We start from the raw sequence: 12,076 nt of genomic DNA, 5'->3' as shown, positions 1-12,076 counted from the left end.
GTCTGCTGCTATGATATGCTCATAATTTTAATGAGTCTTGCCCTTGTCACGTCTCAGCACAATACATTAAAAACAGAGGTTACTCCCAGTTCTGAACTTCAGGGCTTCATTCATCAGCATGTATTATTTATTTTCTGTAAGTAAATGTTAGGAGTATGAAGAGTCCTGTCTTGCATTAAAGTAGATTTTTAAAAGAGGATTCTGTTAAATACTTATTACCCGTGTCCTGCTGGTCATGTCTACGTGATCCTGTTTGGCATGTGAGTGATAAGCAGTTGTCAGGGCAGCTCTTATTAATGGTACTAGGCAGAACTTTCCACATTAAAACTTCAACAGTTCATTGCCTAAAGCATCAGCTAATTCATGTTTTGAAATCACAGAATTATACAGAATAATTTAGCATCTATTGCTTCTAGTCATGCCTGTTTGAGTCAAACTTTTGTCTTTTTTAATCAAATGCAAAACTGTAATTAAATGTCACTAGCACATGAGTGACCTTGACATGAGTGCTCCATTGGCAGGTTTGCTATATTCACACAGATATCATCTCAAAGTGTTCTCCCTACAGTTATAGGGACAGTCCCAAAGGGGTAGCGGGGCTGTCAGTTTACACTATAACATTTCTCTCTGACACCTCAAATGATAAAGTTGGAAGTACATTTGACTAGATCCTCAGGTGGTTTAAATTGGCATAACTCCATTAAAGCCAATGGAGTTATGCTTATTTACACCAGCTGAGGATCTGACTCATTTATTTATTTATTTTGCATTCATTATCACTTGTGTCCTTGTATTGTAAGGGAATAGTGAGAGCTATGCTTGTAACAAAGAGACTGGAATATACTGTTTCCTTTACTGACGTACCACGGGAATAAGAGCTTTACAGAAGCCCTGCTAATGAAACAGGGTCGAGCCCTGCCAGCCCTCTGCATGTGGAAGCAAACCCTTCTGGGACCAAAGGACTCCAGTTATTTTTTAGGTAGGAGAGGGATGAGCATGTAGCAACGCAGCCCGCTCAGGTTTCCACAGCAGGGGAGGAGGAAATGGTTCACGGGCTGGGAGGCTCCATTTCTTTGTGGCCCAACGTCCTCTGCATCACCAGTGGAAAAAATAGAGAAGCCAAGTTGCTCCCTTCTTCCAAAAGGAACTGTTGGCTAGTGGGCTGGGAGGGGAAAGGGCGGAGAAGAGCAGGGACTCAGAGAAGCAGCAAGGACGTCTGGGGTAGCACCAAGATAGCACTGCTGAAAGGTAGGGCAGGGGAGGGGGTCTGCATTAACTGTATTGTAGGTAGGTTGAATTAATTGTGTTGGGGCAGGATCAATTTTCTCTCCCTTAAACCTCTCCTCCCCACAAGAAGCTGAAGCAGGACCCTCAATGCAAAACCCGAGGCCCTGAGCAAGCTGGGCAGGGAGCCCCCTTAAACCCTCCTTGCCCCCGGTCTGTAATTGATTGCAAAATTGGTTTAATTCGTTCACCCAGTGAGAAAACAACCTGAAAACAAATCATGCTGCTTCCCATTTCAGTCATTTGTCACACATTTCAATGGCTTGTGCAACACCTAGATAGCTTTGAAAGTTGACAGGTGTCAGGCATCTCTGCCACAGGAATTCAGAGCCTCCTGAGATGAGGAAAGCTCTGGCAGCATATGTACATGGGGTTCTTGTTTCGCAAATGGTTCTGTGCAAGGAAGGAACCAACTTATACACAGGAAAAGTAGTATTATAACTGCATGTGTAAAATGGGCCTAATTATTCCTTCACATGTCACTACCCAGAACAAGCTTCCAAAAAACATCACTTGTGTCCTTCTGCAGTCTCCCAACTTACTTGAAATAAAGCACCTAGAGTAGTTTCTCTTCATAGTTGTGTCTTTCTTTAATGATTACTTTGGGAAACATTAAGAGCTCCCACTTTTTATATACTCAGATTTTTGGTAGCTGACAGGCCACTCTATCAATGGGCAGGCAGACTTGATTATAGTCTTATATCATTGTCTAAACAGCCTCTACCCCCTTCAGCAAATCACTGCTTCCCATGATGACTTAACTGCACTTGAGTCAAACTTCATTATGTAGAGTGGTGGTTCTCTTAATCTGTTTTGTAAGTGGTCTGTTGTACCATTTTTTCAGCAAATAACTTGAAGTCTCACCCTAGTTATGATTTTACTGTAAGCATTTTATTGTTTTAGGGATACTGAAGACTTAGTCAAGGTGACACTTACCTTGGGCTTTTCAGCAGCTGTAAAATACCCAGGTCTGGTAGCTTCCACTCTCGCTGTCTCATTTCCACTGTGCAGGAGGAGTTGATCAGGTATATTGCATGGTTGCTTTTGCCATTTTTTTTTCACTTCACTGAGCTTATCTTAAAATGGATTTTTTCCTCTTTGATTGTCTTTCCCTCTGTTATTGGCCTTGTAGGTACAGGTCGCTGTGGGTCAGCCTTTTACCTGGGGCACTGTAACTCACCTTATCTGAGCATGTGTTTATTAAATAAGGTCATACGAAGGAGTTCATTCCTTCATCCTGAGCACATAGTTTATGTCAACCTGAGTTTAAGTGTAGACTAGGCCTCGGACAGATAGAGAGATAGGGCGCATGTGCCAGGACACTGGGCAAGAACTGCTGACTCAGCCCTCTGTCATGGTCCCGTTAAGGGAAGTAAATTGGAGCTGGCTAGAGAAAACCTGCACCTAATTGGTGAATGGGATACAGCTGCCTGCCCAGTTAACCTGGGGCTACATGAAAGGCTGGGAGGAAGGAAGCCAGGAAGAAGTCAAAGTGATAGCTCTTCCCTCCTGGCTGTAGACACTAGAACCCAAGCTGTATATGGTGAGAATGTGGTGGGAGCATAACCTGTAAATATATGGTACCAGTGGTTACTGAACCCAAGGGTCTCTGAGTGACTTTGTTAGCACAGTAGGGGCAGGAGCCTAATTCACCACTGCATTACTTCATGTGTGATATCAAAGGGCCTATGCTGGCGTAACTTCACAGTGAATCAGGCCCATTCATTAGATAACTTTAATTGCTTATAACTGACTAATTTATTCACTGTACAATGAGCCTCCTCTTTCTCTTTCTGAAAGGGAATAAGTTTGGATATTTGTTTATGTTCATACTTTATAAAGAATCTCAAACTGGCACTTTATATCAAACTGCCCATTATTATGTAATTGTACAGGCAAATCTCTTTAATCGGTCACAAATTATCTTTGTGGTTTTTTTGCCATTAGTGACAAAGTTTGGTCTTGCCTACCTTGTTGTGAAATCTGATATTGGCTCTCTCCTCCAGGTTAGACACCTTTCATCTCTTTGTTATCCATGTTAGCTGTGTTTATTTTAAACAATAAGGAATAATCAAAAAGAGGAGATTAGGTGGTATTATTCATTATATATCATAGAATATCAGGGTTGGAAGGGACCTCAGGAGGTCATCTAGTCCAATCCCCTGGACTATCATCACTTCTTCAGATGCCTGATAAATCAATATGTTCTTTATCTGTCAGTGACTCCTCTTTCACTGTTTCTTTCTATGACAATAATATGTCTCCATAGCAAAAATTACAGATTAACATGATTAAAGATCTTCTATTCCATATGCATTGTGTGTTTTATGAATCCTAATAGTGTGATGCTTTTTCATGTGCTTTTCTTCCAATTAAGGCTCTTTGAATTAATTGACTATTTTCTTGTTTTGGCCATCTAGCCTCTTGAACTGCATGATGTGTGCACTAATTTGTGATTTCTAATACATTTCTGTCCTCCCCCGCACCCCAGTTCATAGCATTAGATGGATATATTAGATTACTGTGTTTGCAATTTAGGTATAAACAAGGTGTGTACTTTATTCATAAGATATTTATGTTTCAGTATACCAACAATTTTATAATCAACAAGGCAAACGTTTTATTATATTTTTCATCTTTTTTTTCATTAGTTGATAACTTCATGAAGATCGAGAAGCTGATATTGAATCTACTGGCTGATTAAAATTATTGTTTTGGCATACTATTTGTTCAAACTTTAATAGGGGCTTTCCATTCTTTTAGACAGAGACAGATATCTTTACATACAGGTCTTATACATGTGGAGCTATTCATCTTTTGGTGCTTTACATGTTGTGATGGGGCTTAACCTCCCTCACCTGCAAGACCAGGGAAAGATCACCAGTTAGTCATGCTGTGCTCACTAATTGCCTCATGAACAGAGGTGGCAGAGCTAGGCCTTCTAAGTAGACTGAGGGAGCTCAGTTCTGAGGGAGATGATCGAGAAGACAAGTCTCTCTGGCAGAGAGAGAGAGAGAGAGCGAGCAAGCCCTGAGATAGGGTTTAACAGACAGGAAACAATGGAGGAAGAACACAATAAGAATAGGTCAGGCTCCTGCAGGGGAAACCTTGAGGTAAAGGCAACAAGTGAATTATAGTAATGTCTGAGAGAAATGGAAGGGCTATTAGTTTGGAGATGTTTGTCTTTTATTTGGACTTGCTTGTGCAAAGGGGTTTAGACTAACCTGTGGTTTGGCCAGAGGGCCAAGCCACAGAACATCCAGTGTGGGAGTTGCGTGAATATACAGCCAAGAAAGGCCATTACAGCTCCAAGGGAGAGCCTGGTGCAGGTGCCAGAGACAAGAACTCTGTGCAAGGTTGCAGTCAGGCTTATTTTACAAATACAAAAAGTTGTTTACTATAGCATCTTCAAATATATAATGCAAGATTCTTCTGGAGTGCTACTGATTTTTAAATGTTGTATGCTGATTGAAAAGAGTGGTTTTTTTTCTAAACTATAGTATTTTCTATTTTTTGGAACCCAAGACTACATAACATTCTACTATTGTTTTGGTAAATTTTCTATTGTTTCTTGGATCATTAGAGTGATTAATATTTCAGAAAATGATACATTTTTAACTGCCCTGTCATCCCACGTGCGTCCTAGAAAACAAAAGGTGGCATGGCAAGTTTACAGTCAGTAAAACTATCTTATAGTACACTAAAATGAATTACCTGACCTAAGAATACTTTGCAGTTACTGAAGCATAACTGTACAGATTTTCCCTCGCTCCCCTCCAGTTGTCCAGCTCTCTAATTCGTTCCGGTGATCTGATTTACATAATCACTACATGCATACTACTTAACTATACAGTATGTAGATCACTGTATTTTGAATGACAAATTCTTAGGTACAGTGTTGTTTTGAATAATCTATAAATAGTAACTATCTTCAATGTTCTTACTGTGAGCACACACATCTCTCTCATAGTAGTGTTGTAGCTATGTTAGTCCCAGAATATGAGAGACAAGAGGGTGGGGCATGGTGCGAGGTAATATCATTTGTTGGGCCAACTTCTTTGTAAGCTATTGTCTCTCACCAACAGAGCTCTTTTTCAGGACCTGAAAGCTATTCTCTCTGACCAACAGAAGTTGGTACAATGAATGATATTACCTCACCCCTCTTGTTTCCCTAATTGGTTATTGTAGTCCTCTTGGTGAGCTCCTGCACTCATAGCTGTCAGGCTGCTTGCCAGCAAGGGAGAAACCATGTCAGCCTCTCTCTGTCTTCAAGTGAACCAGAAGAAACCCACGAGTTCCATATAGTGGAAGACTTTCCTGCACCACAGAACAGTCCATCAAAGAAAACAGGGCTGGGAAACTTGCCTCACTTCCTTCATTTAGACATCAGCTATGTTTTTTTTTACTTTACACTGTGGGATAACCAATGCAAGTTAGTTATTCTGCTGTAAAATCCTAGTGGAGATAAGGCAGTGCACTTACCATGAGGTAGATAAGCAAGGACAATCATGGGCAGAAGTGGAGTGTTGACCTCACGTACCTACCTCACAGTAAAATCTGCACGGTAAAAAATGCACCCTTTTTGGCAGTGAAGACAAAGCATTAATCTTGCTTCCATTGATGTTAATGGGAATTTTGCCTATGACTATAGGTAAGAATTTATTTTCACTTTCCTCTTATCCTTCTTCCCCTGCCCAGCAAACTTTCCCTCTCCTTAAATGTAGTGATATTCTTATACCCCAGTCGGGTTCACATTTGTACTCTGGACTAGGACAATTCCATCCCCCTCCTTCCCAATTATGGATTTTTTAAAAAAAAATTATGAAATATAAAAGGAAGAAGGATCCGATTCTGTGCTCATTGAATTCAGCAGCAAAAACTCCCTTACAGGAATGAAAGGTAAATTAGGTCTAAATGAAGGAAATAAGTCTCTCATCTCTCTGCAGATATATCTTGCAGTTATTCCAGAGAGACTCTTCTCTCTGGCCTGTGGAAGGGAAGTTGGAAATGATGGAGAAAGAAGGGAATGGGTTGGAAAGTAGAAAAACAAAAGAGAGAGAGAGAGGTCAAAAATATTAACTTCCTTGAAACAATTTCTTTCTGTAACCATTTTTTCTTTGTAGTTTTTTTCCCCATCTTTCATTTTAAATAGGACTAAATAAAATGAATTCAGTATTACTGTATTCTGTACTAATCAATCCCAAGCCCAATATGGTTTGCCTGCACAGACACTGAATTAAGGAACTCAGGCTTTGGCCCAACATTGTAGTATACATTGTTAATTAAGTACCAAATTAATTGGTTCTTAATAGTTTAGTATGTATTTTGCATCTAGTCTATCAAAATTGAGGGTTTAATCCAGCTCCTGTTGAAGTCAAAAGTCCAGACTTCATTCACTTCAGTTAGAATCAGAGCAAACCCTAAAGGCTAGATTCTGCTCTCAGTATGTACATACACTCCTCTCCCCCCCCCCCACCTCATATGACTGCAATGGAAAGTTGTCTATTTGTGTCTGAGGGCAGAACTTGGCCTATAGTCAGCACTGCAATGTATTAAAGTGTCCTTAATGTATTTCCATGTATGGAATAAAGTATGGCCACATGAATATTTGAGACTAGAGAAAACCACATGTTCACTGTAGCTTTCCACTGAAAGCATAGTTGTCCACCCCCCACCTCACCCCCTTTGGACTGGTTTGACTTTTTCCATGCTAAATCAGCTCCTTGGCACCAAACCCCAATTTCCCCTAGGTTAAAGAAATGCTGATGTTCCCAATTTCCTGACAGCAAGTGCCGATGGATAAACACTACGACCATATTAATATTTGAAATTCATTCCAAGAGAATGGTCTGTTTCAATGTAAAGTAAGTTCAGCTTCATCTGTCTCATTAAAAGTCAGTGTTGTGGTCATACACAAATCTTTCCAAAGGGGTACACAGAAATGACTAAAAGCATATTTTCTGGCTGTAATGTAGAGATTTCAGAGCTGCTTTTAAAAGAGCTTTTCTACGGACAAATCGCTGCAGCAGCACAGCGAAGACACTACCTACGCTGACAGGAGGGGTTCTCCCATTGGCATAAGTAATCCCCCTCCCGTCAACCTAGAACTGTCTACATGGGGGTTAAGTCGGTTTAACTGTGTTGCTCTGGGGTGTGGATTTTTCACAGCCCTGAGAGAGAGTTTTACCAAAGTAATTTTCCTAGTGTAGGCCAGGCCTAACTTTGTTTGTCTCCTGAAATAACATTTGTTTCATGTGTAATTTAGGGCTGGTCTACATTGGGAATTTATATTGGCATATCTATGTCTTTCAGGGGTGTGAAAAATCCAGGCCCCCGAGAGACATAGTTAAGACAACCTAACTTCCGATGTGGACAGTGCTAGGCTGACAGAAGAATTCTTCTGTCAGTCTAGCTACTGCCTCTCGAGGAGGTGGATTACCCGCTGCGGCGATGGGAGAAACCCTCCTGTAGACATGGGCAATGTCTACTACACTGAAGAGCTACAGGGACACAGCTGCAGCTGTGCTGCTGTGGCAGTTTAAGTGTAGACATCCCTTAGTTCTTTGTTGAGGGTAGTCTGGGACACTTTCATCTTCCCCAGTGTGCTATTAACATAGATAATCTTTCTCTGTCGGTGGGCACAATCACAGCATGAGGTTTTCTTTAATGTCAACAGTCTATCCTCAAGCTTGAAAAGTTTCAGGAGTCCAATGTTGTCTTATGCAGCAGAGATCTAACTTTGCATTTTTGTTCTTTTAAATATTTCTCTCTCTGCCACCTATTTATTTTCATGAAACTCTGAATACATAGGTTTTCTTAAAATTGATTGACAAATAATTATCACTATAGAAATGTTCCCTTTTACGTTAAGATGTTCATACTTTTTCACTACAGATATGTATTTAGACTCACTCGCTCAGATGTAGGGGTCTATCGTGCAGATACATATTATAAGCCAGGTGATAAGTTACATTTATCATGCACGTTTGGCTACTTTTACTGCTCATTTCCCACAGGTGCATCTATTCCAGGTGAACTTCTGGCACTGCAATCCTCTGTACAGCTTCAAATAGCCACTATTAAAAACACACACCAAAAACTCCTGCCATACCACCTAAATGTGAAATTTCTCTTCAAATTTATATTAGGCTGAGGCCCAGGTCAGGGCAATATTCAGTCCTGGTCCGTTAGAAAGGTTTAAAGTCCAATATCTTGCACCCCATCCAACTTGGAAACTGGAATCCTATGCTATTAGAAACTGGAGAGATTCCAGTTTTCCAGTAGTATATACCACCTGCTTCTACCTCTGATATACTTGACTTTACAATCACACCATTATTATGTTTGAAAAATGTTATTTTAGATCATGCTTTTAATATTTGAGGTTATTATTTCCCTCTCCTCCTGAGGCCTGGATAGTTGAACTTCTGGTACGTGAAGGAACAGGTTTTTATGCGGAGAGATAGTGCCAATAAAGTATTTAAAAACTGTAACACTTCTAAAATGTGGTATACACAGAATATGTAATTGTAGCATGATGATGTATACGAAAAGAGCCAGGCATTAAACAGCAATTAGAGAGCTCCCCTGAAACGCATCCTGATCCTTTCTAATAACTATCGCGGACCAAGAATTCTCTAACTACTTCACTCTCTCCTTTTTAATAAAATATTGAAACTTAAATTATAAATGTATGTGTGCATGCACGTGCACACACATTTCAAAATAAACGCTGAATTCCTTCACTCTTTATACTACATTCCTGAGCACTGTTCTAAAGTTCAAATCTCTGAGGGGGGCTGATCGCTCCTCCAGACTGTTTTCACTTCTACTGAGTTTGCATATGGAGCACACTGTGTGGAGGGAGGGCTCGCTTCCCAACAGAATACCTGCAAGTTCCAGATTCTCTTTGTATAGAGAAATATTGAAGATGAACCCAATTCCTCTGGAATCTCCACGAGGTAGGATCTGGGAGTTTCTGCTGAGTTCCAAATGTTTAGGTGCTTTTCAGTCAAATTTTGTTCCCTGGGCTCAGTTAAAGGAGTGTTTTTGGTCTCTGCCAAACATTGATGGTTTTTTGCTGCCAAACTTTTGTTCCAGCATCCTATTTTCAAAATTCCTTCAGGCTGGGTCACTTAAGTTTAGGTTGTATTGGTGCCACAGGTAGAAGCATCCTTAGTCTTCTTCCCCTAAGAGGTTCTCTTGGAGATAGTCCAGACACAAGTGATATTGACTTTTTTTTTGGTGGGGGCAGGGGGGGAGTGCTTTATATCGGTGCATGAATTTTTCCAGAAGTCTTTTAAAAATCTGCACTGCTCTCTCCACCTGCCTGTAGCTCTGTGGGCAACATGGACTATTCGTACAATGTTCAAAATCAAAGTTCTAGGAAAAGTTTCAGAGGTAAATTGAGGCCCATTATCTGATATGAGGACTTCAGGAACTCCATGTCTTGCTGACAGTGCACACTTGAGACCCAGCTGCAAAATGAAATGGGATCCTAAACTTATCTAACCTCTTCTTACTTATTAACAACTGCTTACCTTCAGTGCAGTGCTACCAGTCTTCCTATTAATAGCTATTCACTCTGAGGCCCTTTCTGTTTCTGTAGCCACGCTACCTCAGATTGTGATCTCACTAAACCTCAAAGGCAAGAAAGGACAAGTCTAGTCAATAACTTATGATGGAGTGGGACACATGTTTGCATCCAATTTGCAGGTTCTGGGACTCTACCACAGCTAGACAGTCCCCAATCCAAACTGTAATGTTGAATTAAATAAAAATAAGGAGGAACTAACAAGATACATGTTCTAAAAAACATGAACTTTCACTCTTGTAACCCTCATCTTCCCATACTATTTCCATCCTGGGTTTATTTTCATCCCTAACTATATGTATCTGGTTTAGGGCCAGAGATGTAAATCCAGAGTATCTTCAGTGAAGTTTGTGGACTTACTTTAGTTTTATACCTATGTGACCAAGGTCATAATTTGACTCTTACTGAGTAAGTTCCTTGGGGCACAGACCTATAAGTCTATTTGGCTGCAGAGCACCAGGTCCATCCATATATATCAATAATAAACAATAATGCAATTTTCACCTTTTATTTGACATAGGGAGGCAAAAAATAAAGATTGATCTGATACTATTGATATTTATTGCTCTGAGTTTCTTTAGTGCCCTCTTCACATTTCACTCTATTCTGTATGTATGACAAGTTATCTGAAAATTAAAATTTAAAACAGCAGTTAGTACCTGAGAGATTTTTTGCCTTCCTTTTATATACCAAAATTAATTCAGTTGTGTCTCTGCAGAAAAAAAAAATCTTTACACCCCAAGGAAGAAAGAGAAAACAAATGTCTGAAACTTGCCATATCTCATGTCTGTTCACTACAGATTCAGCAGCCCATTCATGTTTGGTTTACAGCTGAAGCAGTGAATCACAACAGCAGATAAGTACCATAATTATGAATTTCAAGCTCTGAAAAGATGAGAAAGACATTAGTGGTGATGAAGTAACGAACAGACACTTAACCTATCAAAGATCCTTCATGAAAGAAGTACCTGTGGAGTTGTTGATTAGACAATGTCATGTCTAAAAAAAGTCCTTTACTGTCCTTACTTACAAATAAAATATGAAAAAGGTTCTTATTTACACCTGGCAAAATTATAGCTGGGGTGTCTTTAGAGGATGTTGGTCAATGGTTAAGATATTGATTAAATTAATATACAAGATGATATACAGTTGTGGAGTTATAGATTTGATTTGTTTGTTTTCCCCATGGGAACTTATCCATATTTTTTTCTTTTATAAATAAAAATACTTAACCGGGATTTTTACTGAGATTGCTACTATGCTACTACATATGCTCTACAGAAATGGGAAAGCCATTACAACAAAATATCTACTATGCAGTGGCAGGTCTTGTTTACATGTCTGTTTCAGAAGCTTAGTAAGCCAAGCAATGCTTTTTACAACATAGTTTCCCCTTTATAAGTAAGTACACCATTTTAGACATGAACATCCATCATCATGTGACATATACATTTCTTGCATAAACCAATGACATAGTCCTTAATCATATATACACCCTTACACGTTTATTTAAACAGACATTAAGGGTCATTTTGGAAATGCCTCTTCTAGTGTGATGACAAAGGCATGGATAAATCTATTGCCATATTACTAAGATTTCCTTAAGGGTGTGGAGAAATACATTAAAAATGCTTTTGCAAGGAAAAAATACAATAAAAGCAGAATTTGTATTTAGGCACAAAGCTGCAGAATATTTAAGTTTCCAGTTCCTTATCTCTTTTCATGTAAGTAAAGCGTGCAATCTCCACTCAAGTCTGGATGGTGCCTGTATGCATTGGCTTGAGTAAGGGGTGGTGCATTGGTGCACCATAACAGGGGGTGCACTCTGAGGTCATGTGTCTCACAGACATTCCACAGGTACGATTCTTCTTTAGGCTTCCCAGTTGCTTTGATGGGGGAGTAACTGTAATATCTCTTTTCAGGGTGAAGTCTCCTCCCCACCTTCCATTCCCTACTCAGAGCCAGCTAGCTCTACAGGATGGTAAATAGTCTGGGAGCAGAGCCATGGCTTTGCCTATTCCCTGCCTGCTTTGGCAGCAACTGGAGTCACCACAGCACCCTGAGCTAAAATTTGCATTGCTCCAATGGCTATAGACTAGGATGAGGATTCTTATTCCCTTTTTGGCTGTGCTGCGGCTTGTTACGATCTAGGTAATGTAGAATCATGCTATGGAGAGCTAAACTCTGAACCAATCATAT

The 12,076-nt window shown here is 39.9% G+C and overlaps 1 long non-coding RNA gene across 1 annotated transcript; it reads left to right on the top strand.

The window, feature by feature from the left end:
* Positions 1 to 932: 932 nt before the first annotated feature.
* Positions 933 to 10,938, top strand: LOC122466034. Its single transcript, XR_006291239.1, has 3 exons — positions 933 to 979; positions 2,188 to 2,309; positions 10,678 to 10,938. It is a non-coding gene; the product is annotated as an uncharacterized LOC122466034 (long non-coding RNA).
* Positions 10,939 to 12,076: the final 1,138 nt, after the last annotated feature.

Source organism: Chelonia mydas, chromosome 5 (assembly GCF_015237465.2).
Source record: "Chelonia mydas isolate rCheMyd1 chromosome 5, rCheMyd1.pri.v2, whole genome shotgun sequence".
NCBI lineage: Eukaryota > Metazoa > Chordata > Testudines > Cheloniidae > Chelonia > Chelonia mydas.
The sequence above is the reverse complement of the archived record's forward strand: the minus strand, read 5'-3'. Positions and strand labels throughout refer to the sequence as shown.